At 46.2% G+C, this 27,758-nt stretch overlaps 11 non-coding genes and 1 pseudogene across 11 annotated transcripts; all 12 read left to right on the top strand.

Annotated features, from left to right (window-relative positions):
• The first annotated feature begins 1,746 nt into the window (after positions 1–1,746).
• Positions 1,747–1,937, top strand: LOC130332747 (U2 spliceosomal RNA). Its single transcript, XR_008875327.1, has one exon. It is a non-coding gene; the product is annotated as a U2 spliceosomal RNA (small nuclear RNA).
• Positions 1,938–4,023: 2,086 nt separating this feature from the next.
• Positions 4,024–4,214, top strand: LOC130332737 (U2 spliceosomal RNA). Its single transcript, XR_008875322.1, has one exon. It is a non-coding gene; the product is annotated as a U2 spliceosomal RNA (small nuclear RNA).
• Positions 4,215–6,286: 2,072 nt separating this feature from the next.
• On the top strand, positions 6,287–6,477 carry LOC130332748 (U2 spliceosomal RNA). Its single transcript, XR_008875328.1, has one exon. It is a non-coding gene; the product is annotated as a U2 spliceosomal RNA (small nuclear RNA).
• A 2,094-nt stretch (positions 6,478–8,571) lies between these two features.
• Positions 8,572–8,762, top strand: LOC130332751 (U2 spliceosomal RNA). Its single transcript, XR_008875330.1, has one exon. It is a non-coding gene; the product is annotated as a U2 spliceosomal RNA (small nuclear RNA).
• A 2,090-nt stretch (positions 8,763–10,852) lies between these two features.
• LOC130332740 (U2 spliceosomal RNA) lies at positions 10,853–11,045 on the top strand. The gene has a single exon (XR_008875324.1). It is a non-coding gene; the product is annotated as a U2 spliceosomal RNA (small nuclear RNA).
• Positions 11,046–13,133: 2,088 nt separating this feature from the next.
• Positions 13,134–13,324, top strand: LOC130332734 (U2 spliceosomal RNA). Its single transcript, XR_008875319.1, has one exon. It is a non-coding gene; the product is annotated as a U2 spliceosomal RNA (small nuclear RNA).
• A 2,076-nt stretch (positions 13,325–15,400) lies between these two features.
• Positions 15,401–15,591, top strand: LOC130332752 (U2 spliceosomal RNA). Its single transcript, XR_008875331.1, has one exon. It is a non-coding gene; the product is annotated as a U2 spliceosomal RNA (small nuclear RNA).
• Positions 15,592–17,681: 2,090 nt separating this feature from the next.
• Positions 17,682–17,872, top strand: LOC130332753 (U2 spliceosomal RNA). Its single transcript, XR_008875332.1, has one exon. It is a non-coding gene; the product is annotated as a U2 spliceosomal RNA (small nuclear RNA).
• Positions 17,873–19,960: 2,088 nt separating this feature from the next.
• LOC130332754 (U2 spliceosomal RNA) lies at positions 19,961–20,151 on the top strand. The gene has a single exon (XR_008875333.1). It is a non-coding gene; the product is annotated as a U2 spliceosomal RNA (small nuclear RNA).
• Positions 20,152–22,250: 2,099 nt separating this feature from the next.
• Positions 22,251–22,441, top strand: LOC130332755 (U2 spliceosomal RNA). The gene has a single exon (XR_008875334.1). It is a non-coding gene; the product is annotated as a U2 spliceosomal RNA (small nuclear RNA).
• Positions 22,442–24,532: 2,091 nt separating this feature from the next.
• On the top strand, positions 24,533–24,700 carry LOC130332741 (U2 spliceosomal RNA; annotated as a pseudogene).
• A 2,088-nt stretch (positions 24,701–26,788) lies between these two features.
• On the top strand, positions 26,789–26,979 carry LOC130332756 (U2 spliceosomal RNA). Its single transcript, XR_008875335.1, has one exon. It is a non-coding gene; the product is annotated as a U2 spliceosomal RNA (small nuclear RNA).
• The last annotated feature ends 779 nt before the right edge of the window (positions 26,980–27,758 follow it).

A 27,758-nucleotide genomic window follows, 5' to 3' on the forward strand; every position in this document is an offset into this window, starting at 1 on the left:
TCATCCCTTCCCCAATATCGCGCCACACCCCTACCCCTTAATTCCCTGGTTGAACTTGATGGACATATGTCTTTTTTCGACCGTACTAACTATGTAACTATGTAACATAACATGGGGGAGGGGGGGGGGGGGGGTCTCCTGGCTGTTCACACAGGTGTGTCATTTCTGTACATTGACCATGCATTGCTTCTGTGGTATTGCAAAGGCAAAGACAAATGCTTCCAGCCATCCATTGCACTAATGGATTGGTCATCAGCTGGCTGTCTATGTCCCGCATCAATATAGACCAAAGTACAGAGGGTTAGGCTATGCTATTGTGCACCTACCTGATGCATCAGAAGGTGCGAGGCCCTTGCTAAATTCTGTGCACAGACTTTGAGATCTATGCTTTAGACTGTATCTAAACCTGCTCCAACATGGACTGACATTCTGGCCTACTTTCAGCCGATGCGACTTGTCTGTCGCTGAACAGTCGCTTTTTATGTATTCAGCACCTATGTATAATGTTGTAAAATGCTCTAGAAGCTAAAGTCGCAGAAATGTCACACATATTTGGCCTGCAACTTTCTGTGCGACAAATTCAGACAGGAAAAATCAGTATAAATCCTTAGAAAATTATCCCCCAGTGTCTCCATCTGCTGGCGGTATTGAATAAGCATTGCTGCACTGATGGGGTATGCATTAGACGAAAAAAAAGAAGAAAAAGAAGAATAATACGCCCAGAAAAGAGGCGAAAAGGAGAAAAACGTAAAAAAACGTGAAAAAAAAGTAAGAGGAAGAGAAGGGAAAAAAAAGGTGGAAATGGGTTTAAAAAGTGATTTCGGCGGAGATATATATATATATATATATATATATATATAGTATATATATACGCGCACACACACACATATATATAAAACGTATTCTCCGTTGAGATATTGCAACCGCTGCTGTGTCCAGGCCCAGGAGCCTTAGCACTGTGCTGTGATGTCACTCAATACCACTGACATCACTAGGTGTAAACAACATCTCTCCTTTGCTGTGTATGTGACTATGGAGCTGTTTGGTGATGTCGTCTATTATGGCCTTCATAGAAGCAACAGGAGATTGTTGCATCCATCTAGAACCCTCAGAACTACAGTGCTATGATGTCACTCACTTCCACAGGCCTTGCAGAGTGTAAACAACAACAACCCAGCTTTGTTGTGTATGTAACCATAGGGATTTGTGATGTCACCTAGAACCTTCACAGCAGCGACAGCTTTATGAGGAGCATCAGCACTGCTCTGCCTGAGCAGAACCATCACCGCCATAGGTTGTCAAATAACCCGGGTTTAACCCACACAGGTAAGTCCAATGGGGTGCAGGCATGTCCTCTATGCTTACAGCTTCCCGTGGGTGTTGGTTTGATACCGTTTGGGGACAGCCAAGGAGGCATCTGCAGGCAACAAAGGTAGGTGTGTGCTTGTGTGTGTGTGTTCCTATGCAGATCCTAAGCCCAGTGTCACATGCAAGTAGGAGGAGTAAGAAGGGTTCCTGGCAAATCCGGGTTATGGATTGCATTTAAAAAGGCCCCGTGGGAGTGCAATGGGCCCCTGTCTTGCTGCTTAGCAATAATGGTATGGGTTTAGGTTCTGCTGTGTGTACTGGTGGTTGACTGCCCCCCAGCCCAGAGTGTGCATGGAAAATTGTCTGGCAGCCTCCCTGACAGCAAGCAGTGATAGTGCCCATGAAGGGGACCTTGTTGGGCCCGCCCCTTTCACGGTTATCGCTTCTCGGCCTTTTGGCTAAGATCAAGTGTAGTATCTGTTCTTATCAGTTTAATATCTGATACGTCCCCTATCTGGGGACCATATATTAAATGGATTTTTGAGAACGGGGGCCGATTTCGAAGCTTGCTTCCGTCGCCCTATGCATTGACCCGATATGGCAGTATCTTCGGGTACAGTGCACCACCCCCTTACAGGGTTAAAAAGAAAGATTCCTACTTTCATTGCTACCTGCTTGCTGGCTAGCCAGCTAGCCAGCCCTGTGGGCCTTGCTGCTGCTGCTGCTGCAGCCAAAAAACAAAAGGTGGTGCTGCTGCTGCTTCTGCTTCTGCTTGTGTCTGGCCGCTGTTGGAGCGTCCAGGCACAGGACTTCTGCTGCTGCTGACTAAATGGCCTCCTTAATTGGATCATTTGAGTAGCCAGCACACCTGTGCAGGTAGGGCATGACATGATAGGCAGCTGCCTTGATAGCGGGTGGGTGCTGAATGTTCCTAATTGACAAAATAAGATTAAGCTTATGAAGAAATATAAAATCTCATCCCTTCCCCAATATCGCGCCACACCCCTACCCCTTAATTCCCTGGTTGAACTTGATGGACATATGTCTTTTTTCGACCGTACTAACTATGTAACTATGTAACATAACATGGGGGGGGGGGGGGGTCTCCTGGCTGTTCACACAGGTGTGTCATTGCTGTACATTGACCATGCATTGCTTCTGTGGTATTGCAAAGGCAAAGACAAATGCTTCCAGCCATCCATTGCACTAATGGATTGGTCATCAGCTGGCTGTCTATGTCCCGCATCAATATAGACCAAAGTACAGAGGGTTAGGCTATGCTATTGTGCACCTACCTGATGCATCAGAAGGTGCGAGGCCCTTGCTAAATTCTGTGCACAGACTTTGAGATCTATGCTTTAGACTGTATCTAAACCTGCTCCAACATGGACTGACATTCTGGCCTACTTTCAGCCGATGCGACTTGTCTGTCGCTGAACAGTCGCTTTTTATGTATTCAGCACCTATGTATAATGTTGTAAAAATGCTCTAGAAGCTAAAGTCGCAGAAATGTCACACATATTTGGCCTGCAACTTTCTGTGCGACAAATTCAGACAGGAAAAATCAGTATAAATCCTTAGAAAATTATCCCCCAGTGTCTCCATCTGCTGGCGGTATTGAATAAGCATTGCTGCACTGATGGGGTATGCATTAGACGAAAAAAAAGAAGAAAAAGAAGAATAATACGCCCAGAAAAGAGGCGAAAAGGAGAAAAACGTAAAAAAACGTGAAACAAAAGTAAGAGGAAGAGAAGGGAAAAAAAGGTGGAAATGGGTTTAAAAGTGATTTCGGCGGAGAAATATATATATATATATATATATATATATATATATATATATACGCGCACACACACACATATATATAAACGTATTCTCCGTGTGAGATATTGCAGCCGCTGCTGTGTCCAGGCCCAGGAGCCTTAGCACTGTGCTGTGATGTCACTCAATACCACTGACATCACTAGGTGTAAACAACATCTCTCCTTTTGCTGTGTATGTGACTATGGAGCTGTTTGGTGATGTCGTCTATTTATGGCCTTCATAGAAGCAACAGGAGATTGTTGCATCCATCTAGAACCCTCAGAACTACAGTGCTATGATGTCACTCACTTCCACAGGCCTTGCAGAGTGTAAACAACAACAACCCAGCTTTGTTGTGTATGTAACCATAGGGATTTGTGATGTCACCTAGAACCTTCACAGCAGCGACAGCTTTATGAGGAGCATCAGCACTGCTCTGCCTGAGCAGAACCATCACCGCCATAGGTTGTCAAATAACCCGGGTTTACCCACACAGGTAAGTCCAATGGGGTGCAGGCATGTCCTCTATGCTTACAGCTTCCCGTGGGTGTTGGTTTGATACCGTTTGGGGACAGCCAAGGAGGCATCTGCAGGCAACACAGGTAGGTGTGTGCTTGTGTGTGTGTTTCCTATGCAGATCCTAAGCCCAGTGTCACATGCAAGTAGGAGGAGTAAGAAGGGTTCCTGGCAAATCCGGGTTATGGATTGCATTTAAAAAGGCCCCGTGGGAGTGCAATGGGCCCCTGTCTTGCTGCTTAGCAATAATGGTATGGGTTTAGGTTCTGCTGTGTGTACTGGTGGTTGACTGCCCCCCAGCCCAGAGTGTGCATGGAAAATTGTCTGGCAGCCTCCCTGACAGCAAGCAGTGATAGTGCCCATGAAGGGGACCTTGTTGGGCCCGCCCCTTTCACGGTTATCGCTTCTCGGCCTTTTGGCTAAGATCACGTGTAGTATCTGTTCTTATCAGTTTAATATCTGATACGTCCCCTATCTGGGGACCATATATTAAATGGATTTTTGAGAACGGGGGCCGATTTCGAAGCTTGCTTCCGTCGCCCTATGCATTGACCCGATATGGCAGTATCTTCGGGTACAGTGCACCACCCCCTTACAGGGTTAAAAAGAAAGATTCCTACTTTCATTGCTACCTGCTTGCTGGCTAGCCAGCTAGCCAGCCCTGTGGGCCTTGCTGCTGCTGCTGCTGCAGCCAAAAAACAAAAGGTGGTGCTGCTGCTGCTTCTGCTTCTGCTTGTGTCTGGCCGCTGTTGGAGCGTCCAGCACAGGACTTCTGCTGCTGCTGACTAAATGGCCTCCTTAATTGGATCATTTGAGTAGCCAGCACACCTGTGCAGGTAGGGCATGACATGATAGGCAGCTGCCTTGATAGCGGGTGGGTGCTGAATGTTCCTAATTGACAAAATAAGATTAATGCTTATGAAGAAATATAAAATCTCATCCCTTCCCCAATATCGCGCCACACCCCTACCCCTTAATTCCCTGGTTGAACTTGATGGACATATGTCTTTTTTCGACCGTACTAACTATGTAACTATGTAACATAACATGGGGGGGTCTCCTGGCTGTTCACACAGGTGTGTCATTGCTGTACGTTGACCATGCATTGCTTCTGTGGTATTGCAAAGGCAAAGACAAATGCTTCCAGCCATCCATTGCACTAATGGATTGGTCATCAGCTGGCTGTCTATGTCCCGCATCAATATAGACCAAAGTACAGAGGGTTAGGCTATGCTATTGTGCACCTACCTGATGCATCAGAAGGTGCGAGGCCCTTGCTAAATTCTGTGCACAGACTTTGAGATCTATGCTTTAGACTGTATCTAAACCTGCTCCAACATGGACTGACATTCTGGCCTACTTTCAGCCGATGCGACTTGTCTGTCGCTGAACAGTCGCTTTTTATGTATTCAGCACCTATGTATAATGTTGTAAAAATGCTCTAGAAGCTAAAGTCGCAGAAATGTCACACATATTTGGCCTGCAACTTTCTGTGCGACAAATTCAGACAGGAAAAATCAGTATAAATCCTTAGAAAATTATCCCCCAGTGTCTCCATCTGCTGGCGGTATTGAATAAGCATTGCTGCACTGATGGGGTATGCATTAGACGAAAAAAAAGAAGAAAAAGAAGAATAATACGCCCAGAAAAGAGGCGAAAAGGAGAAAAACGTAAAAAAACGTGAAAAAAAAGTAAGAGGAAGAGAAGGGAAAAAAAGGTGGAAATGGGTTTAAAAGTGATTTCGGCGGAGAAATATATATATATATATATATATATATATATATATATACGCGCACACACACACATATATATAAACGTATTCTCCGTTGAGATATTGCAGCCGCTGCTGTGTCCAGGCCCAGGAGCCTTAGCACTGTGCTGTGATGTCACTCAATACCACTGACATCACTAGGTGTAAACAACATCTCTCCTTTGCTGTGTATGTGACTATGGAGCTGTTTGGTGATGTCGTCTATTATGGCCTTCATAGAAGCAACAGGAGATTGTTGCATCCATCTAGAACCCTCAGAACTACAGTGCTATGATGTCACTCACTTCCACAGGCCTTGCAGAGTGTAAACAACAACAACCCAGCTTTGTTGTGTATGTAACCATAGGGATTTGTGATGTCACCTAGAACCTTCACAGCAGCGACAGCTTTATGAGGAGCATCAGCACTGCTCTGCCTGAGCAGAACCATCACCGCCATAGGTTGTCAAATAACCCGGGTTTAACCCACACAGGTAAGTCCAATGGGGTGCAGGCATGTCCTCTATGCTTACAGCTTCCCGTGGGTGTTGGTTTGATACCGTTTGGGGACAGCCAAGGAGGCATCTGCAGGCAACAAAGGTAGGTGTGTGCTTGTGTGTGTGTTTCCTATGCAGATCCTAAGCCCAGTGTCACATGCAAGTAGGAGGAGTAAGAAGGGTTCCTGGCAAATCCGGGTTATGGATTGCATTTAAAAAGGCCCCGTGGGAGTGCAATGGGCCCCTGTCTTGCTGCTTAGCAATAATGGTATGGGTTTAGGTTCTGCTGTGTGTACTGGTGGTTGACTGCCCCCCAGCCCAGAGTGTGCATGGAAAATTGTCTGGCAGCCTCCCTGACAGCAAGCAGTGATAGTGCCCATGAAGGGGACCTTGTTGGGCCCGCCCCTTTCACGGTTATCGCTTCTCGGCCTTTTGGCTAAGATCAAGTGTAGTATCTGTTCTTATCAGTTTAATATCTGATACGTCCCCTATCTGGGGACCATATATTAAATGGATTTTTGAGAACGGGGGCCGATTTCGAAGCTTGCTTCCGTCGCCCTATGCATTGACCCGATATGGCAGTATCTTCGGGTACAGTGCACCACCCCCTTACAGGGTTAAAAAGAAAGATTCCTACTTTCATTGCTACCTGCTTGCTGGCTAGCCAGCTAGCCAGCCCTGTGGGCCTTGCTGCTGCTGCTGCTGCAGCCAAAAAACAAAAGGTGGTGCTGCTGCTGCTTCTGCTTCTGCTTGTGTCTGGCCGCTGTTGGAGCGTCCAGGCACAGGACTTCTGCTGCTGCTGACTAAATGGCCTCCTTAATTGGATCATTTGAGTAGCCAGCACACCTGTGCAGGTAGGGCATGACATGATAGGCAGCTGCCTTGATAGCGGGTGGGTGCTGAATGTTCCTAATTGACAAAATAAGATTAATGCTTATGAAGAAATATAAAATCTCATCCCTTCCCCAATATCGCGCCACACCCCTACCCCTTAATTCCCTGGTTGAACTTGATGGACATATGTCTTTTTTCGACCGTACTAACTATGTAACTATGTAACATAACATGGGGGGGGGGGGGGGGGGGGGGGTCTCCTGGCTGTTCACACAGGTGTGTCATTGCTGTACATTGACCATGCATTGCTTCTGTGGTATTGCAAAGGCAAAGACAAATGCTTCCAGCCATCCATTGCACTAATGGATTGGTCATCAGCTGGCTGTCTATGTCCCGCATCAATATAGACCAAAGTACAGAGGGTTAGGCTATGCTATTGTGCACCTACCTGATGCATCAGAAGGTGCGAGGCCCTTGCTAAATTCTGTGCACAGACTTTGAGATCTATGCTTTAGACTGTATCTAAACCTGCTCCAACATGGACTGACATTCTGGCCTACTTTCAGCCGATGCGACTTGTCTGTCGCTGAACAGTCGCTTTTTATGTATTCAGCACCTATGTATAATGTTGTAAAAATGCTCTAGAAGCTAAAGTCGCAGAAATGTCACACATATTTGGCCTGCAACTTTCTGTGCGACAAATTCAGACAGGAAAAATCAGTATAAATCCTTAGAAAATTATCCCCCAGTGTCTCCATCTGCTGGCGGTATTGAATAAGCATTGCTGCACTGATGGGGTATGCATTAGACGAAAAAAAAGAAGAAAAAGAAGAAGAATACGCCCAGAAAAGAGGCGAAAAGGAGAAAAACGTAAAAAAACGTGAAAAAAAAGTAAGAGGAAGAGAAGGGAAAAAAAGGTGGAAATGGGTTTAAAAGTGATTTCGGCGGAGAATATATATATATATATATATATATATATATATATATATATATACGCGCACACACACACATATATATAAACGTATTCTCCGTTGAGATATTGCAGCCGCTGCTGTGTCCAGGCCCAGGAGCCTTAGCACTGTGCTGTGATGTCACTCAATACCACTGACATCACTAGGTGTAAACAACATCTCTCCTTTGCTGTGTATGTGACTATGGAGCTGTTTGGTGATGTCGTCTATTATGGCCTTCATAGAAGCAACAGGAGATTGTTGCATCCATCTAGAACCCTCAGAACTACAGTGCTATGATGTCACTCACTTCCACAGGCCTTGCAGAGTGTAAACAACAACAACCCAGCTTTGTTGTGTATGTAACCATAGGGATTTGTGATGTCACCTAGAACCTTCACAGCAGCGACAGCTTTATGAGGAGCATCAGCACTGCTCTGCCTGAGCAGAACCATCACCGCCATAGGTTGTCAAATAACCCGGGTTTAACCCACACAGGTAAGTCCAATGGGGTGCAGGCATGTCCTCTATGCTTACAGCTTCCCGTGGGTGTTGGTTTGATACCGTTTGGGGACAGCCAAGGAGGCATCTGCAGGCAACAAAGGTAGGTGTGTGCTTGTGTGTGTGTTTCCTATGCAGATCCTAAGCCCAGTGTCACATGCAAGTAGGAGGAGTAAGAAGGGTTCCTGGCAAATCCGGGTTATGGATTGCATTTAAAAAGGCCCCGTGGGAGTGCAATGGGCCCCTGTCTTGCTGCTTAGCAATAATGGTATGGGTTTAGGTTCTGCTGTGTGTACTGGTGGTTGACTGCCCCCCAGCCCAGAGTGTGCATGGAAAATTGTCTGGCAGCCTCCCTGACAGCAAGCAGTGATAGTGCCCATGAAGGGGACCTTGTTGGGCCCGCCCCTTTCACGGTTATCGCTTCTCGGCCTTTTGGCTAAGATCAAGTGTAGTATCTGTTCTTATCAGTTTAATATCTGATACGTCCCCTATCTGGGGACCATATATTAAATGGATTTTTGAGAACGGGGGCCGATTTCGAAGCTTGCTTCCGTCGCCCTATGCATTGACCCGATATGGCAGTATCTTCGGGTACAGTGCACCACCCCCTTACAGGGTTAAAAAGAAAGATTCCTACTTTCATTGCTACCTGCTTGCTGGCTAGCCAGCTAGCCAGCCCTGTGGGCCTTGCTGCTGCTGCTGCTGCAGCCAAAAAACAAAAGGTGGTGCTGCTGCTGCTTCTGCTTCTGCTTGTGTCTGGCCGCTGTTGGAGCGTCCAGGCACAGGACTTCTGCTGCTGCTGACTAAATGGCCTCCTTAATTGGATCATTTGAGTAGCCAGCACACCTGTGCAGGTAGGGCATGACATGATAGGCAGCTGCCTTGATAGCGGGTGGGTGCTGAATGTTCCTAATTGACAAAATAAGATTAATGCTTATGAAGAAATATAAAATCTCATCCCTTCCCCAATATCGCGCCACACCCCTACCCCTTAATTCCCTGGTTGAACTTGATGGACATATGTCTTTTTTCGACCGTACTAACTATGTAACTATGTAACATAACATGGGGGGGGTCTCCTGGCTGTTCACACAGGTGTGTCATTGCTGTACATTGACCATGCATTGCTTCTGTGGTATTGCAAAGGCAAAGACAAATGCTTCCAGCCATCCATTGCACTAATGGATTGGTCATCAGCTGGCTGTCTATGTCCCGCATCAATATAGACCAAAGTACAGAGGGTTAGGCTATGCTATTGTGCACCTACCTGATGCATCAGAAGGTGCGAGGCCCTTGCTAAATTCTGTGCACAGACTTTGAGATCTATGCTTTAGACTGTATCTAAACCTGCTCCAACATGGACTGACATTCTGGCCTACTTTCAGCCGATGCGACTTGTCTGTCGCTGAACAGTCGCTTTTTATGTATTCAGCACCTATGTATAATGTTGTAAAAATGCTCTAGAAGCTAAAGTCGCAGAAATGTCACACATATTTGGCCTGCAACTTTCTGTGCGACAAATTCAGACAGGAAAAATCAGTATAAATCCTTAGAAAATTATCCCCCAGTGTCTCCATCTGCTGGCGGTATTGAATAAGCATTGCTGCACTGATGGGGTATGCATTAGACGAAAAAAAAGAAGAAAAAGAAGAATAATACGCCCAGAAAAGAGGCGAAAAGGAGAAAAACGTTAAAAAACGTGAAAAAAAAGTAAGAGGAAGAGAAGGGAAAAAAAGGTGGAAATGGGTTTAAAAGTGATTTCGGCGGAGAAATATATATATATATATATATATATATATATATATATATATATATATATATATACGCGCACACACACACATATATATAAACGTATTCTCAGTTGAGATATTGCAGCCGCTGCTGTGTCCAGGCCCAGGAGCCTTAGCACTGTGCTGTGATGTCACTCAATACCACTGACATCACTAGGTGTAAACAACATCTCTCCTTTGCTGTGTATGTGACTATGGAGCTGTTTGGTGATGTCGTCTATTATGGCCTTCATAGAAGCAACAGGAGATTGTTGCATCCATCTAGAACCCTCAGAACTACAGTGCTATGATGTCACTCACTTCCACAGGCCTTGCAGAGTGTAAACAACAACAACCCAGCTTTGTTGTGTATGTAACCATAGGGATTTGTGATGTCACCTAGAACCTTCACAGCAGCGACAGCTTTATGAGGAGCATCAGCACTGCTCTGCCTGAGCAGAACCATCACCGCCATAGGTTGTCAAATAACCCGGGTTTAACCCACACAGGTAAGTCCAATGGGGTGCAGGCATGTCCTCTATGCTTACAGCTTCCCGTGGGTGTTGGTTTGATACCGTTTGGGGACAGCCAAGGAGGCATCTGCAGGCAACAAAGGTAGGTGTGTGCTTGTGTGTGTGTTTCCTATGCAGATCCTAAGCCCAGTGTCACATGCAAGTAGGAGGAGTAAGAAGGGTTCCTGGCAAATCCGGGTTATGGATTGCATTTAAAAAGGCCCCGTGGGAGTGCAATGGGCCCCTGTCTTGCTGCTTAGCAATAATGGTATGGGTTTAGGTTCTGCTGTGTGTACTGGTGGTTGACTGCCCCCCAGCCCAGAGTGTGCATGGAAAATTGTCTGGCAGCCTCCCTGACAGCAAGCAGTGATAGTGCCCATGAAGGGGACCTTGTTGGGCCCGCCCCTTTCACGGTTATCGCTTCTCGGCCTTTTGGCTAAGATCAAGTGTAGTATCTGTTCTTATCAGTTTAATATCTGATACGTCCCCCCTATCTGGGGACCATATATTAAATGGATTTTTGAGAACGGGGGCCGATTTCGAAGCTTGCTTCCGTCGCCCTATGCATTGACCCGATATGGCAGTATCTTCGGGTACAGTGCACCACCCCCTTACAGGGTTAAAAAGAAAGATTCCTACTTTCATTGCTACCTGCTTGCTGGCTAGCCAGCTAGCCAGCCCTGTGGGCCTTGCTGCTGCTGCTGCTGCAGCCAAAAAACAAAAGGTGGTGCTGCTGCTGCTTCTGCTTCTGCTTGTGTCTGGCCGCTGTTGGAGCGTCCAGGCACAGGACTTCTGCTGCTGCTGACTAAATGGCCTCCTTAATTGGATCATTTGAGTAGCCAGCACACCTGTGCAGGTAGGGCATGACATGATAGACAGCTGCCTTGATAGCGGGTGGGTGCTGAATGTTCCTAATTGACAAAATAAGATTAATGCTTATGAAGAAATATAAAATCTCATCCCTTCCCCAATATCGCGCCACACCCCTACCCCTTAATTCCCTGGTTGAACTTGATGGACATATGTCTTTTTTCGACCGTACTAACTATGTAACTATGTAACATAACATGGGGGGGGGGGGGGTCTCCTGGCTGTTCACACAGGTGTGTCATTGCTGTACATTGACCATGCATTGCTTCTGTGGTATTGCAAAGGCAAAGACAAATGCTTCCAGCCATCCATTGCACTAATGGATTGGTCATCAGCTGGCTGTCTATGTCCCGCATCAATATAGACCAAAGTACAGAGGGTTAGGCTATGCTATTGTGCACCTACCTGATGCATCAGAAGGTGCGAGGCCCTTGCTAAATTCTGTGCACAGACTTTGAGATCTATGCTTTAGACTGTATCTAAACCTGCTCCAACATGGACTGACATTCTGGCCTACTTTCAGCCGATGCGACTTGTCTGTCGCTGAACAGTCGCTTTTTATGTATTCAGCACCTATGTATAATGTTGTAAAAATGCTCTAGAAGCTAAAGTCGCAGAAATGTCACACATATTTGGCCTGCAACTTTCTGTGCGACAAATTCAGACAGGAAAAATCAGTATAAATCCTTAGAAAATTATCCCCCAGTGTCTCCATCTGCTGGCGGTATTGAATAAGCATTGCTGCACTGATGGGGTATGCATTAGACGAAAAAAAAGAAGAAAAAGAAGAATAATACGCCCAGAAAAGAGGCGAAAAGGAGAAAAACGTAAAAAAACGTGAAAAAAAAGTAAGAGGAAGAGAAGGGAAAAAAAGGTGGAAATGGGTTTAAAAGTGATTTCGGCGGAGAAATATATATATATATATATATATATATATATATATATATATATATACGCGCACACACACACATATATATAAACGTATTCTCCGTTGAGATATTGCAGCCGCTGCTGTGTCCAGGCCCAGGAGCCTTAGCACTGTGCTGTGATGTCACTCAATACCACTGACATCACTAGGTGTAAACAACATCTCTCCTTTGCTGTGTATGTGACTATGGAGCTGTTTGGTGATGTCGTCTATTATGGCCTTCATAGAAGCAACAGGAGATTGTTGCATCCATCTAGAACCCTCAGAACTACAGTGCTATGATGTCACTCACTTCCACAGGCCTTGCAGAGTGTAAACAACAACAACCCAGCTTTATTGTGTATGTAACCATAGGGATTTGTGATGTCACCTAGAACCTTCACAGCAGCGACAGCTTTATGAGGAGCATCAGCACTGCTCTGCCTGAGCAGAACCATCACCGCCATAGGTTGTCAAATAACCCGGGTTTAACCCACACAGGTAAGTCCAATGGGGTGCAGGCATGTCCTCTATGCTTACAGCTTCCCGTGGGTGTTGGTTTGATACCGTTTGGGGACAGCCAAGGAGGCATCTGCAGGCAACAAAGGTAGGTGTGTGCTTGTGTGTGTGTTTCCTATGCAGATCCTAAGCCCAGTGTCACATGCAAGTAGGAGGAGTAAGAAGGGTTCCTGGCAAATCCGGGTTATGGATTGCATTTAAAAAGGCCCCGTGGGAGTGCAATGGGCCCCTGTCTTGCTGCTTAGCAATAATGGTATGGGTTTAGGTTCTGCTGTGTGTACTGGTGGTTGACTGCCCCCCAGCCCAGAGTGTGCATGGAAAATTGTCTGGCAGCCTCCCTGACAGCAAGCAGTGATAGTGCCCATGAAGGGGACCTTGTTGGGCCCGCCCCTTTCACGGTTATCGCTTCTCGGCCTTTTGGCTAAGATCAAGTGTAGTATCTGTTCTTATCAGTTTAATATCTGATACGTCCCCTATCTGGGGACCATATATTAAATGGATTATTGAGAACGGGGGCCGATTTCGAAGCTTGCTTCCGTCGCCCTATGCATTGACCCGATATGGCAGTATCTTCGGGTACAGTGCACCACCCCCTTACAGGGTTAAAAAGAAAGATTCCTACTTTCATTGCTACCTGCTTGCTGGCTAGCCAGCTAGCCAGCCCTGTGGGCCTTGCTGCTGCTGCTGCTGCAGCCAAAAAACAAAAGGTGGTGCTGCTGCTGCTTCTGCTTCTGCTTGTGTCTGGCCGCTGTTGGAGCGTCCAGGCACAGGACTTCTGCTGCTGCTGACTAAATGGCCTCCTTAATTGGATCATTTGAGTAGCCAGCACACCTGTGCAGGTAGGGCATGACATGATAGGCAGCTGCCTTGATAGCGGGTGGGTGCTGAATGTTCCTAATTGACAAAATAAGATTAATGCTTATGAAGAAATATAAAATCTCATCCCTTCCCCAATATCGCGCCACACCCCTACCCCTTAATTCCCTGGTTGAACTTGATGGACATATGTCTTTTTTCGACCGTACTAACTATGTAACTATGTAACATAACATGGGGGGGGGGGGGGGGGGTCTCCTGGCTGTTCACACAGGTGTGTCATTGCTGTACATTGACCATGCATTGCTTCTGTGGTATTGCAAAGGCAAAGACAAATGCTTCCAGCCATCCATTGCACTAATGGATTGGTCATCAGCTGGCTGTCTATGTCCCGCATCAATATAGACCAAAGTACAGAGGGTTAGGCTATGCTATTGTGCACCTACCTGATGCATCAGAAGGTGCGAGGCCCTTGCTAAATTCTGTGCACAGACTTTGAGATCTATGCTTTAGACTGTATCTAAACCTGCTCCAACATGGACTGACATTCTGGCCTACTTTCAGCCGATGCGACTTGTCTGTCGCTGAACAGTCGCTTTTTATGTATTCAGCACCTATGTATAATGTTGTAAAAATGCTCTAGAAGCTAAAGTCGCAGAAATGTCACACATATTTGGCCTGCAACTTTCTGTGCGACAAATTCAGACAGGAAAAATCAGTATAAATCCTTAGAAAATTATCCCCCAGTGTCTCCATCTGCTGGCGGTATTGAATAAGCATTGCTGCACTGATGGGGTATGCATTAGACGAAAAAAAAGAAGAAAAAGAAGAATAATACGCCCAGAAAAGAGGCGAAAAGGAGAAAAACGTAAAAAAACGTGAAAAAAAAGTAAGAGGAAGAGAAGGGAAAAAAAGGTGGAAATGGGTTTAAAAGTGATTTCGGCGGAGAAATATATATATATATATATATATATATATACGCGCACACACACACATATATATAAACGTATTCTCCGTTGAGATATTGCAGCCGCTGCTGTGTCCAGGCCCAGGAGCCTTAGCACTGTGCTGTGATGTCACTCAATACCACTGACATCACTAGGTGTAAACAACATCTCTCCTTTGCTGTGTATGTGACTATGGAGCTGTTTGGTGATGTCGTCTATTATGGCCTTCATAGAAGCAACAGGAGATTGTTGCATCCATCTAGAACCCTCAGAACTACAGTGCTATGATGTCACTCACTTCCACAGGCCTTGCAGAGTGTAAACAACAACAACCCAGCTTTGTTGTGTATGTAACCATAGGGATTTGTGATGTCACCTAGAACCTTCACAGCAGCGACAGCTTTATGAGGAGCATCAGCACTGCTCTGCCTGAGCAGAACCATCACCGCCATAGGTTGTCAAATAACCCGGGTTTAACCCACACAGGTAAGTCCAATGGGGTGCAGGCATGTCCTCTATGCTTACAGCTTCCCGTGGGTGTTGGTTTGATACCGTTTGGGGACAGCCAAGGAGGCATCTGCAGGCAACAAAGGTAGGTGTGTGCTTGTGTGTGTGTTTCCTATGCAGATCCTAAGCCCAGTGTCACATGCAAGTAGGAGGAGTAAGAAGGGTTCCTGGCAAATCCGGGTTATGGATTGCATTTAAAAAGGCCCCGTGGGAGTGCAATGGGCCCCTGTCTTGCTGCTTAGCAATAATGGTATGGGTTTAGGTTCTGCTGTGTGTACTGGTGGTTGACTGCCCCCCAGCCCAGAGTGTGCATGGAAAATTGTCTGGCAGCCTCCCTGACAGCAAGCAGTGATAGTGCCCATGAAGGGGACCTTGTTGGGCCCGCCCCTTTCACGGTTATCGCTTCTCGGCCTTTTGGCTAAGATCAAGTGTAGTATCTGTTCTTATCAGTTTAATATCTGATACGTCCCCTATCTGGGGACCATATATTAAATGGATTTTTGAGAACGGGGGCCGATTTCGAAGCTTGCTTCCGTCGCCCTATGCATTGACCCGATATGGCAGTATCTTCGGGTACAGTGCACCACCCCCTTACAGGGTTAAAAAGAAAGATTCCTACTTTCATTGCTACCTGCTTGCTGGCTAGCCAGCTAGCCAGCCCTGTGGGCCTTGCTGCTGCTGCTGCTGCAGCCAAAAAACAAAAGGTGGTGCTGCTGCTGCTTCTGCTTCTGCTTGTGTCTGGCCGCTGTTGGAGCGTCCAGGCACAGGACTTCTGCTGCTGCTGACTAAATGGCCTCCTTAATTGGATCATTTGAGTAGCCAGCACACCTGTGCAGGTAGGGCATGACATGATAGGCAGCTGCCTTGATAGCGGGTGGGTGCTGAATGTTCCTAATTGACAAAATAAGATTAATGCTTATGAAGAAATATAAAATCTCATCCCTTCCCCAATATCGCGCCACACCCCTACCCCTTAATTCCCTGGTTGAACTTGATGGACATATGTCTTTTTTCGACCGTACTAACTATGTAACTATGTAACATAACATGGGGGGGGGGGGGGGGGGGTCTCCTGGCTGTTCACACAGGTGTGTCATTGCTGTACATTGACCATGCATTGCTTCTGTGGTATTGCAAAGGCAAAGACAAATGCTTCCAGCCATCCATTGCACTAATGGATTGGTCATCAGCTGGCTGTCTATGTCCCGCATCAATATAGACCAAAGTACAGAGGGTTAGGCTATGCTATTGTGCACCTACCTGATGCATCAGAAGGTGCGAGGCCCTTGCTAAATTCTGTGCACAGACTTTGAGATCTATGCTTTAGACTGTATCTAAACCTGCTCCAACATGGACTGACATTCTGGCCTACTTTCAGCCGATGCGACTTGTCTGTCGCTGAACAGTCGCTTTTTATGTATTCAGCACCTATGTATAATGTTGTAAAAATGCTCTAGAAGCTAAAGTCGCAGAAATGTCACACATATTTGGCCTGCAACTTTCTGTGCGACAAATTCAGACAGGAAAAATCAGTATAAATCCTTAGAAAATTATCCCCCAGTGTCTCCATCTGCTGGCGGTATTGAATAAGCATTGCTGCACTGATGGGGTATGCATTAGACGAAAAAAAAGAAGAAAAAGAAGAATAATACGCCCAGAAAAGAGGCGAAAAGGAGAAAAACGTAAAAAAACGTGAAAAAAAAGTAAGAGGAAGAGAAGGGAAAAAAAGGTGGAAATGGGTTTAAAAGTGATTTCGGCGGAGAATATATATATATATATATATATATATATATATATATATATATACGCGCACACACACACATATATATAAACGTATTCTCCGTTGAGATATTGCAGCCGCTGCTGTGTCCAGGCCCAGGAGCCTTAGCACTGTGCTGTGATGTCACTCAATACCACTGACATCACTAGGTGTAAACAACATCTCTCCTTTGCTGTGTATGTGACTATGGAGCTGTTTGGTGATGTCGTCTATTATGGCCTTCATAGAAGCAACAGGAGATTGTTGCATCCATCTAGAACCCTCAGAACTACAGTGCTATGATGTCACTCACTTCCACAGGCCTTGCAGAGTGTAAACAACAACAACCCAGCTTTGTTGTGTATGTAACCATAGGGATTTGTGATGTCACCTAGAACCTTCACAGCAGCGACAGCTTTATGAGGAGCATCAGCACTGCTCTGCCTGAGCAGAACCATCACCGCCATAGGTTGTCAAATAACCCGGGTTTAACCCACACAGGTAAGTCCAATGGGGTGCAGGCATGTCCTCTATGCTTACAGCTTCCCGTGGGTGTTGGTTTGATACCGTTTGGGGACAGCCAAGGAGGCATCTGCAGGCAACAAAGGTAGGTGTGTGCTTGTGTGTGTGTTTCCTATGCAGATCCTAAGCCCAGTGTCACATGCAAGTAGGAGGAGTAAGAAGGGTTCCTGGCAAATCCGGGTTATGGATTGCATTTAAAAAGGCCCCGTGGGAGTGCAATGGGCCCCTGTCTTGCTGCTTAGCAATAATGGTATGGGTTTAGGTTCTGCTGTGTGTACTGGTGGTTGACTGCCCCCCAGCCCAGAGTGTGCATGGAAAATTGTCTGGCAGCCTCCCTGACAGCAAGCAGTGATAGTGCCCATGAAGGGGACCTTGTTGGGCCCGCCCCTTTCACGGTTATCGCTTCTCGGCCTTTTGGCTAAGATCAAGTGTAGTATCTGTTCTTATCAGTTTAATATCTGATACGTCCCCTATCTGGGGACCATATATTAAATGGATTTTTGAGAACGGGGGCCGATTTCGAAGCTTGCTTCCGTCGCCCTATGCATTGACCCGATATGGCAGTATCTTCGGGTACAGTGCACCACCCCCTTACAGGGTTAAAAAGAAAGATTCCTACTTTCATTGCTACCTGCTTGCTGGCTAGCCAGCTAGCCAGCCCTGTGGGCCTTGCTGCTGCTGCTGCTGCAGCCAAAAAACAAAAGGTGGTGCTGCTGCTGCTTCTGCTTCTGCTTGTGTCTGGCCGCTGTTGGACGTCCAGGCACAGGACTTCTGCTGCTGCTGACTAAATGGCCTCCTTAATTGGATCATTTGAGTAGCCAGCACACCTGTGCAGGTAGGGCATGACATGATAGGCAGCTGCCTTGATAGCGGGTGGGTGCTGAATGTTCCTAATTGACAAAATAAGATTAATGCTTATGAAGAAATATAAAATCTCATCCCTTCCCCAATATCGCGCCACACCCCTACCCCTTAATTCCCTGGTTGAACTTGATGGACATATGTCTTTTTTCGACCGTACTAACTATGTAACTATGTAACATAACATGGGGGGGGGGGGGGGGGTCTCCTGGCTGTTCACACAGGTGTGTCATTGCTGTACATTGACCATGCATTGCTTCTGTGGTATTGCAAAGGCAAAGACAAATGCTTCCAGCCATCCATTGCACTAATGGATTGGTCATCAGCTGGCTGTCTATGTCCCGCATCAATATAGACCAAAGTACAGAGGGTTAGGCTATGCTATTGTGCACCTACCTGATGCATCAGAAGGTGCGAGGCCCTTGCTAAATTCTGTGCACAGACTTTGAGATCTATGCTTTAGACTGTATCTAAACCTGCTCCAACATGGACTGACATTCTGGCCTACTTTCAGCCGATGCGACTTGTCTGTCGCTGAACAGTCGCTTTTTATGTATTCAGCACCTATGTATAATGTTGTAAAAATGCTCTAGAAGCTAAAGTCGCAGAAATGTCACACATATTTGGCCTGCAACTTTCTGTGCGACAAATTCAGACAGGAAAAATCAGTATAAATCCTTAGAAAATTATCCCCCAGTGTCTCCATCTGCTGGCGGTATTGAATAAGCATTGCTGCACTGATGGGGTATGCATTAGACGAAAAAAAAGAAGAAAAAGAAGAATAATACGCCCAGAAAAGAGGCGAAAAGGAGAAAAACGTAAAAAAACGTGAAAAAAAAGTAAGAGGAAGAGAAGGGAAAAAAAGGTGGAAATGGGTTTAAAAGTGATTTCGGCGGAGAAATATATATATATATATATATATATATATATATATATATATATACGCGCACACACACACATATATATAAACGTATTCTCCGTTGAGATATTGCAGCCGCTGCTGTGTCCAGGCCCAGGAGCCTTAGCACTGTGCTGTGATGTCACTCAATACCACTGACATCACTAGGTGTAAACAACATCTCTCCTTTGCTGTGTATGTGACTATGGAGCTGTTTGGTGATGTCGTCTATTATGGCCTTCATAGAAGCAACAGGAGATTGTTGCATCCATCTAGAACCCTCAGAACTACAGTGCTATGATGTCACTCACTTCCACAGGCCTTGCAGAGTGTAAACAACAACAACCCAGCTTTGTTGTGTATGTAACCATAGGGATTTGTGATGTCACCTAGAACCTTCACAGCAGCGACAGCTTTATGAGGAGCATCAGCACTGCTCTGCCTGAGCAGAACCATCACCGCCATAGGTTGTCAAATAACCCGGGTTTAACCCACACAGGTAAGTCCAATGGGGTGCAGGCATGTCCTCTATGCTTACAGCTTCCCGTGGGTGTTGGTTTGATACCGTTTGGGGACAGCCAAGGAGGCATCTGCAGGCAACAAAGGTAGGTGTGTGCTTGTGTGTGTGTTTCCTATGCAGATCCTAAGCCCAGTGTCACATGCAAGTAGGAGGAGTAAGAAGGGTTCCTGGCAAATCCGGGTTATGGATTGCATTTAAAAAGGCCCCGTGGGAGTGCAATGGGCCCCTGTCTTGCTGCTTAGCAATAATGGTATGGGTTTAGGTTCTGCTGTGTGTACTGGTGGTTGACTGCCCCCCAGCCCAGAGTGTGCATGGAAAATTGTCTGGCAGCCTCCCTGACAGCAAGCAGTGATAGTGCCCATGAAGGGGACCTTGTTGGGCCCGCCCCTTTCACGGTTATCGCTTCTCGGCCTTTTGGCTAAGATCAAGTGTAGTATCTGTTCTTATCAGTTTAATATCTGATACGTCCCCTATCTGGGGACCATATATTAAATGGATTTTTGAGAACGGGGGCCGATTTCGAAGCTTGCTTCCGTCGCCCTATGCATTGACCCGATATGGCAGTATCTTCGGGTACAGTGCACCACCCCCTTACAGGGTTAAAAAGAAAGATTCCTACTTTCATTGCTACCTGCTTGCTGGCTAGCCAGCTAGCCAGCCCTGTGGGCCTTGCTGCTGCTGCTGCTGCAGCCAAAAAACAAAAGGTGGTGCTGCTGCTGCTTCTGCTGCTTCTGCTTCTGCTTGTGTCTGGCCCCTGTTGGAGCGTCCAGGCACAGGACTTCTGCTGCTGCTGACTAAATGGCCTCCTTAATTGGATCATTTGAGTAGCCAGCACACCTGTGCAGGTAGGGCATGACATGATAGGCAGCTGCCTTGATAGCGGGTGGGTGCTGAATGTTCCTAATTGACAAAATAAGATTAATGCTTATGAAGAAATATAAAATCTCATCCCTTCCCCAATATCGCGCCACACCCCTACCCCTTAATTCCCTGGTTGAACTTGATGGACATATGTCTTTTTTCGACCGTACTAACTATGTAACTATGTAACATAACATGGGGGGGGGGGGGGGGTCTCCTGGCTGTTCACACAGGTGTGTCATTGCTGTACATTGACCATGCATTGCTTCTGTGGTATTGCAAAGGCAAAGACAAATGCTTCCAGCCATCCATTGCACTAATGGATTGGTCATCAGCTGGCTGTCTATGTCCCGCATCAATATAGACCAAAGTACAGAGGGTTAGGCTATGCTATTGTGCACCTACCTGATGCATCAGAAGGTGCGAGGCCCTTGCTAAATTCTGTGCACAGACTTTGAGATCTATGCTTTAGACTGTATCTAAACCTGCTCCAACATGGACTGACATTCTGGCCTACTTTCAGCCGATGCGACTTGTCTGTCGCTGAACAGTCGCTTTTTATGTATTCAGCACCTATGTATAATGTTGTAAAAATGCTCTAGAAGCTAAAGTCGCAGAAATGTCACACATATTTGGCCTGCAACTTTCTGTGCGACAAATTCAGACAGGAAAAATCAGTATAAATCCTTAGAAAATTATCCCCCAGTGTCTCCATCTGCTGGCGGTATTGAATAAGCATTGCTGCACTGATGGGGTATGCATTAGACGAAAAAAAAGAAGAAAAAGAAGAATAATACGCCCAGAAAAGAGGCGAAAAGGAGAAAAACGTAAAAAAACGTGAAAAAAAAGTAAGAGGAAGAGAAGGGAAAAAAAGGTGGAAATGGGTTTAAAAGTGATTTCGGCGGAGAAATATATATATATATATATATATATATATATATATATATATATATACGCGCACACACACACATATATATAAACGTATTCTCCGTTGAGATATTGCAGCCGCTGCTGTGTCCAGGCCCAGGAGCCTTAGCACTGTGCTGTGATGTCACTCAATACCACTGACATCACTAGGTGTAAACAACATCTCTCCTTTGCTGTGTATGTGACTATGGAGCTGTTTGGTGATGTCGTCTATTATGGCCTCCATAGAAGCAACAGGAGATTGTTGCATCCATCTAGAACCCTCAGAACTACAGTGCTATGATGTCACTCACTTCCACAGGCCTTGCAGAGTGTAAACAACAACAACCCAGCTTTGTTGTGTATGTAACCATAGGGATTTGTGATGTCACCTAGAACCTTCACAGCAGCGACAGCTTTATGAGGAGCATCAGCACTGCTCTGCCTGAGCAGAACCATCACCGCCATAGGTTGTCAAATAACCCGGGTTTAACCCACACAGGTAAGTCCAATGGGGTGCAGGCATGTCCTCTATGCTTACAGCTTCCCGTGGGTGTTGGTTTGATACCGTTTGGGGACAGCCAAGGAGGCATCTGCAGGCAACAAAGGTAGGTGTGTGCTTGTGTGTGTGTTTCCTATGCAGATCCTAAGCCCAGTGTCACATGCAAGTAGGAGGAGTAAGAAGGGTTCCTGGCAAATCCGGGTTATGGATTGCATTTAAAAAGGCCCCGTGGGAGTGCAATGGGCCCCTGTCTTGCTGCTTAGCAATAATGGTATGGGTTTAGGTTCTGCTGTGTGTACTGGTGGTTGACTGCCCCCCAGCCCAGAGTGTGCATGGAAAATTGTCTGGCAGCCTCCCTGACAGCAAGCAGTGATAGTGCCCATGAAGGGGACCTTGTTGGGCCCGCCCCTTTCACGGTTATCGCTTCTCGGCCTTTTGGCTAAGATCAAGTGTAGTATCTGTTCTTATCAGTTTAATATCTGATACGTCCCCTATCTGGGGACCATATATTAAATGGATTTTTGAGAACGGGGGCCGATTTCGAAGCTTGCTTCCGTCGCCCTATGCATTGACCCGATATGGCAGTATCTTCGGGTACAGTGCACCACCCCCTTACAGGGTTAAAAAGAAAGATTCCTACTTTCATTGCTACCTGCTTGCTGGCTAGCCAGCTAGCCAGCCCTGTGGGCCTTGCTGCTGCTGCTGCTGCAGCCAAAAAACAAAAGGTGGTGCTGCTGCTGCTTCTGCTTCTGCTTGTGTCTGGCCGCTGTTGGAGCGTCCAGGCACAGGACTTCTGCTGCTGCTGACTAAATGGCCTCCTTAATTGGATCATTTGAGTAGCCAGCACACCTGTGCAGGTAGGGCATGACATGATAGGCAGCTGCCTTGATAGCGGGTGGGTGCTGAATGTTCCTAATTGACAAAATAAGATTAATGCTTATGAAGAAATATAAAATCTCATCCCTTCCCCAATATCGCGCCACACCCCTACCCCTTAATTCCCTGGTTGAACTTGATGGACATATGTCTTTTTTCGACCGTACTAACTATGTAACTATGTAACATAACATGGGGGGGGGGGGGGGGGGGGTCTCCTGGCTGTTCACACAGGTGTGTCATTGCTGTACATTGACCATGCATTGCTTCTGTGGTATTGCAAAGGCAAAGACAAATGCTTCCAGCCATCCATTGCACTAATGGATTGGTCATCAGCTGGCTGTCTATGTCCCGCATCAATATAGACCAAAGTACAGAGGGTTAGGCTATGCTATTGTGCACCTACCTGATGCATCAGAAGGTGCGAGGCCCTTGCTAAATTCTGTGCACAGACTTTGAGATCTATGCTTTAGACTGTATCTAAACCTGCTCCAACATGGACTGACATTCTGGCCTACTTTCAGCCGATGCGACTTGTCTGTCGCTGAACAGTCGCTTTTTATGTATTCAGCACCTATGTATAATGTTGTAAAAATGCTCTAGAAGCTAAAGTCGCAGAAATGTCACACATATTTGGCCTGCAACTTTCTGTGCGACAAATTCAGACAGGAAAAATCAGTATAAATCCTTAGAAAATTATCCCCCAGTGTCTCCATCTGCTGGCGGTATTGAATAAGCATTGCTGCACTGATGGGGTATGCATTAGACGAAAAAAAAGAAGAAAAAGAAGAATAATACGCCCAGAAAAGAGGCGAAAAGGAGAAAAACGTAAAAAAACGTGAAAAAAAAGTAAGAGGAAGAGAAGGGAAAAAAAGGTGGAAATGGGTTTAAAAGTGATTTCGGCGGAGAAATATATATATATATATATATATATATATATATATATATATATACGCGCACACACACACATATATATAAACGTATTCTCCGTTGAGATATTGCAGCCGCTGCTGTGTCCAGGCCCAGGAGCCTTAGCACTGTGCTGTGATGTCACTCAATACCACTGACATCACTAGGTGTAAACAACATCTCTCCTTTGCTGTGTATGTGACTATGGAGCTGTTTGGTGATGTCGTCTATTACGGCCTTCATAGAAGCAACAGGAGATTGTTGCATCCATCTAGAACCCTCAGAACTACAGTGCTATGATGTCACTCACTTCCACAGGCCTTGCAGAGTGTAAACAACAACAACCCAGCTTTGTTGTGTATGTAACCATAGGGATTTGTGATGTCACCTAGAACCTTCACAGCAGCGACAGCTTTATGAGGAGCATCAGCACTGCTCTGCCTGAGCAGAACCATCACCGCCATAGGTTGTCAAATAACCCGGGTTTAACCCACACAGGTAAGTCCAATGGGGTGCAGGCATGTCCTCTATGCTTACAGCTTCCCGTGGGTGTTGGTTTGATACCGTTTGGGGACAGCCAAGGAGGCATCTGCAGGCAACAAAGGTAGGTGTGTGCTTGTGTGTGTGTTTCCTATGCAGATCCTAAGCCCAGTGTCACATGCAAGTAGGAGGAGTAAGAAGGGTTCCTGGCAAATCCGGGTTATGGATTGCATTTAAAAAGGCCCCGTGGGAGTGCAATGGGCCCCTGTCTTGCTGCTTAGCAATAATGGTATGGGTTTAGGTTCTGCTGTGTGTACTGGTGGTTGACTGCCCCCCAGCCCAGAGTGTGCATGGAAAATTGTCTGGCAGCCTCCCTGACAGCAAGCAGTGATAGTGCCCATGAAGGGAACTTGTTGGGCCCGCCCCTTTCACGGTTATCGCTTCTCGGCCTTTTGGCTAAGATCAAGTGTAGTATCTGTTCTTATCAGTTTGGGGACCATATATTAAATGGATTTTTGAGAACGGGGGCCGATTTCGAAGCTTGCTTCCGTCGCCCTATGCATTGACCCGATATGGCAGTATCTTCGGGTACAGTGCACCACCCCCTTACAGGGTTAAAAAGAAAGATTCCTACTTTCATTGCTACCTGCTTGCTGGCTAGCCAGCTAGCCAGCCCTGTGGGCCTTGCTGCTGCTGCAGCCAAAAAACAAAAGGTGGTGCTGCTGCTGCTTCTGCTGCTTCTGCTTCTGCTTGTGTCTGGCCGCTGTTGGAGCGTCCAGGCACAGGACTTCTGCTGCTGCTGACTAAATGGCCTCCTTAATTGGATCATTTGAGTAGCCAGCACACCTGTGCAGGTAGGGCATGACATGATAGGCAGCTGCCTTGATAGCGGGTGGGTGCTGAATGTTCCTAATTGACAAAATAAGATTAATGCTTATGAAGAAATATAAAATCTCATCCCTTCCCCAATATCGCGCCACACCCCTACCCCTTAATTCCCTGGTTGAACTTGATGGACATATGTCTTTTTTCGACCGTACTAACTATGTAACTATGTAACATAACATGGGGGGGTCTCCTGGCTGTTCACACAGGTGTGTCATTGCTGTACATTGACCATGCATTGCTTCTGTGGTATTGCAAAGGCAAAGACAAATGCTTCCAGCCATCCATTGCACTAATGGATTGGTCATCAGCTGGCTGTCTATGTCCCGCATCAATATAGACCAAAGTACAGAGGGTTAGGCTATGCTATTGTGCACCTACCTGATGCATCAGAAGGTGCGAGGCCCTTGCTAAATTCTGTGCACAGACTTTGAGATCTATACTTTAGACTGTATCTAAACCTGCTCCAACATGGACTGACATTCTGGCCTACTTTCAGCCGATGCGACTTGTCTGTCGCTGAACAGTCGCTTTTTATGTATTCAGCACCTATGTATAATGTTGTAAAAATGCTCTAGAAGCTAAAGTCGCAGAAATGTCACACATATTTGGCCTGCAACTTTCTGTGCGACAAATTCAGACAGGAAAAATCAGTATAAATCCTTAGAAAATTATCCCCCAGTGTCTCCATCTGCTGGCGGTATTGAATAAGCATTGCTGCACTGATGGGGTATGCATTAGACGAAAAAAAAGAAGAAAAAGAAGAATAATACGCCCAGAAAAGAGGCGAAAAGGAGAAAAACGTAAAAAAACGTGAAAAAAAAGTAAGAGGAAGAGAAGGGAAAAAAAGGTGGAAATGGGTTTAAAAGTGATTTCGGCGGAGAAATATATATATATATATATATATATATATATATATATATATATATATATACGCGCACACACACACATATATATAAACGTATTCTCCGTTGAGATATTGCAGCCGCTGCTGTGTCCAGGCCCAGGAGCCTTAGCACTGTGCTGTGATGTCACTCAATACCACTGACATCACTAGGTGTAAACAACATCTCTCCTTTGCTGTGTATGTGACTATGGAGCTGTTTGGTGATGTCGTCTATTATGGCCTTCATAGAAGCAACAGGAGATTGTTGCATCCATCTAGAACCCTCAGAACTACAGTGCTATGATGTCACTCACTTCCACAGGCCTTGCAGAGTGTAAACAACAACAACCCAGCTTTGTTGTGTATGTAACCATAGGGATTTGTGATGTCACCTAGAACCTTCACAGCAGCGACAGCTTTATGAGGAGCATCAGCACTGCTCTGCCTGAGCAGAACCATCACCGCCATAGGTTGTCAAATAACCCGGATTTAACCCACACAGGTAAGTCCAATGGGGTGCAGGCATGTCCTCTATGCTTACAGCTTCCCGTGGGTGTTGGTTTGATACCGTTTGGGGACAGCCAAGGAGGCATCTGCAGGCAACAAAGGTAGGTGTGTGCTTGTGTGTGTGTTTCCTATGCAGATCCTAAGCCCAGTGTCACATGCAAGTAGGAGGAGTAAGAAGGGTTCCTGGCAAATCCGGGTTATGGATTGCATTTAAAAAGGCCCCGTGGGAGTGCAATGGGCCCCTGTCTTGCTGCTTAGCAATAATGGTATGGGTTTAGGTTCTGCTGTGTGTACTGGTGGTTGACTGCCCCCCAGCCCAGAGTGTGCATGGAAAATTGTCTGGCAGCCTCCCTGACAGCAAGCAGTGATAGTGCCCATGAAGGGCACCTTGTTGGGCCCGCCCCTTTCACGGTTATCGCTTCTCGGCCTTTTGGCTAAGATCAAGTGTAGTATCTGTTCTTATCAGTTTAATATCTGATACGTCCCCTATCTGGGGACCATATATTAAATGGATTTTTGAGAACGGGGGCCGATTTCGAAGCTTGCTTCCGTCGCCCTATGCATTGACCCGATATGGCAGTATCTTCGGGTACAGTGCACCACCCCCTTACAGGGTTAAAAAGAAAGATTCCTACTTTCATTGCTACCTGCTTGCTGGCTAGCCAGCTAGCCAGCCCTGTGGGCCTTGCTGCTGCTGCAGCCAAAAAACAAAAGGTGGTGCTGCTGCTGCTTCTGCTGCTTCTGCTTCTGCTTGTGTCTGGCCGCTGTTGGAGCGTCCAGGCACAGGACTTCTGCTGCTGCTGACTAAATGGCCTCCTTAATTGGATCATTTGAGTAGCCAGCACACCTGTGCAGGTAGGGCATGACATGATAGGCAGCTGCCTTGATAGCGGGTGGGTGCTGAATGTTCCTAATTGACAAAATAAGATTAATGCTTATGAAGAAATATAAAATCTCATCCCTTCCCCAATATCGCGCCACACCCCTACCCCTTAATTCCCTGGTTGAACTTGATGGACATATGTCTTTTTTCGACCGTACTAACTATGTAACTATGTAACATAACATGGGGGGGGGGGGTCTCCTGGCTGTTCACACAGGTGTGTCATTGCTGTACATTGACCATGCATTGCTTCTGTGGTATTGCAAAGGCAAAGACAAATGCTTCCAGCCATCCATTGCACTAATGGATTGGTCATCAGCTGGCTGTCTATGTCCCGCATCAATATAGACCAAAGTACAGAGGGTTAGGCTATGCTATTGTGCACCTACCTGATGCATCAGAAGGTGCGAGGCCCTTGCTAAATTCTGTGCACAGACTTTGAGATCTATACTTTAGACTGTATCTAAACCTGCTCCAACATGGACTGACATTCTGGCCTAC

This window comes from Hyla sarda, unplaced genomic scaffold (assembly GCF_029499605.1).
Source record: "Hyla sarda isolate aHylSar1 unplaced genomic scaffold, aHylSar1.hap1 scaffold_387, whole genome shotgun sequence".
NCBI lineage: Eukaryota > Metazoa > Chordata > Amphibia > Anura > Hylidae > Hyla > Hyla sarda.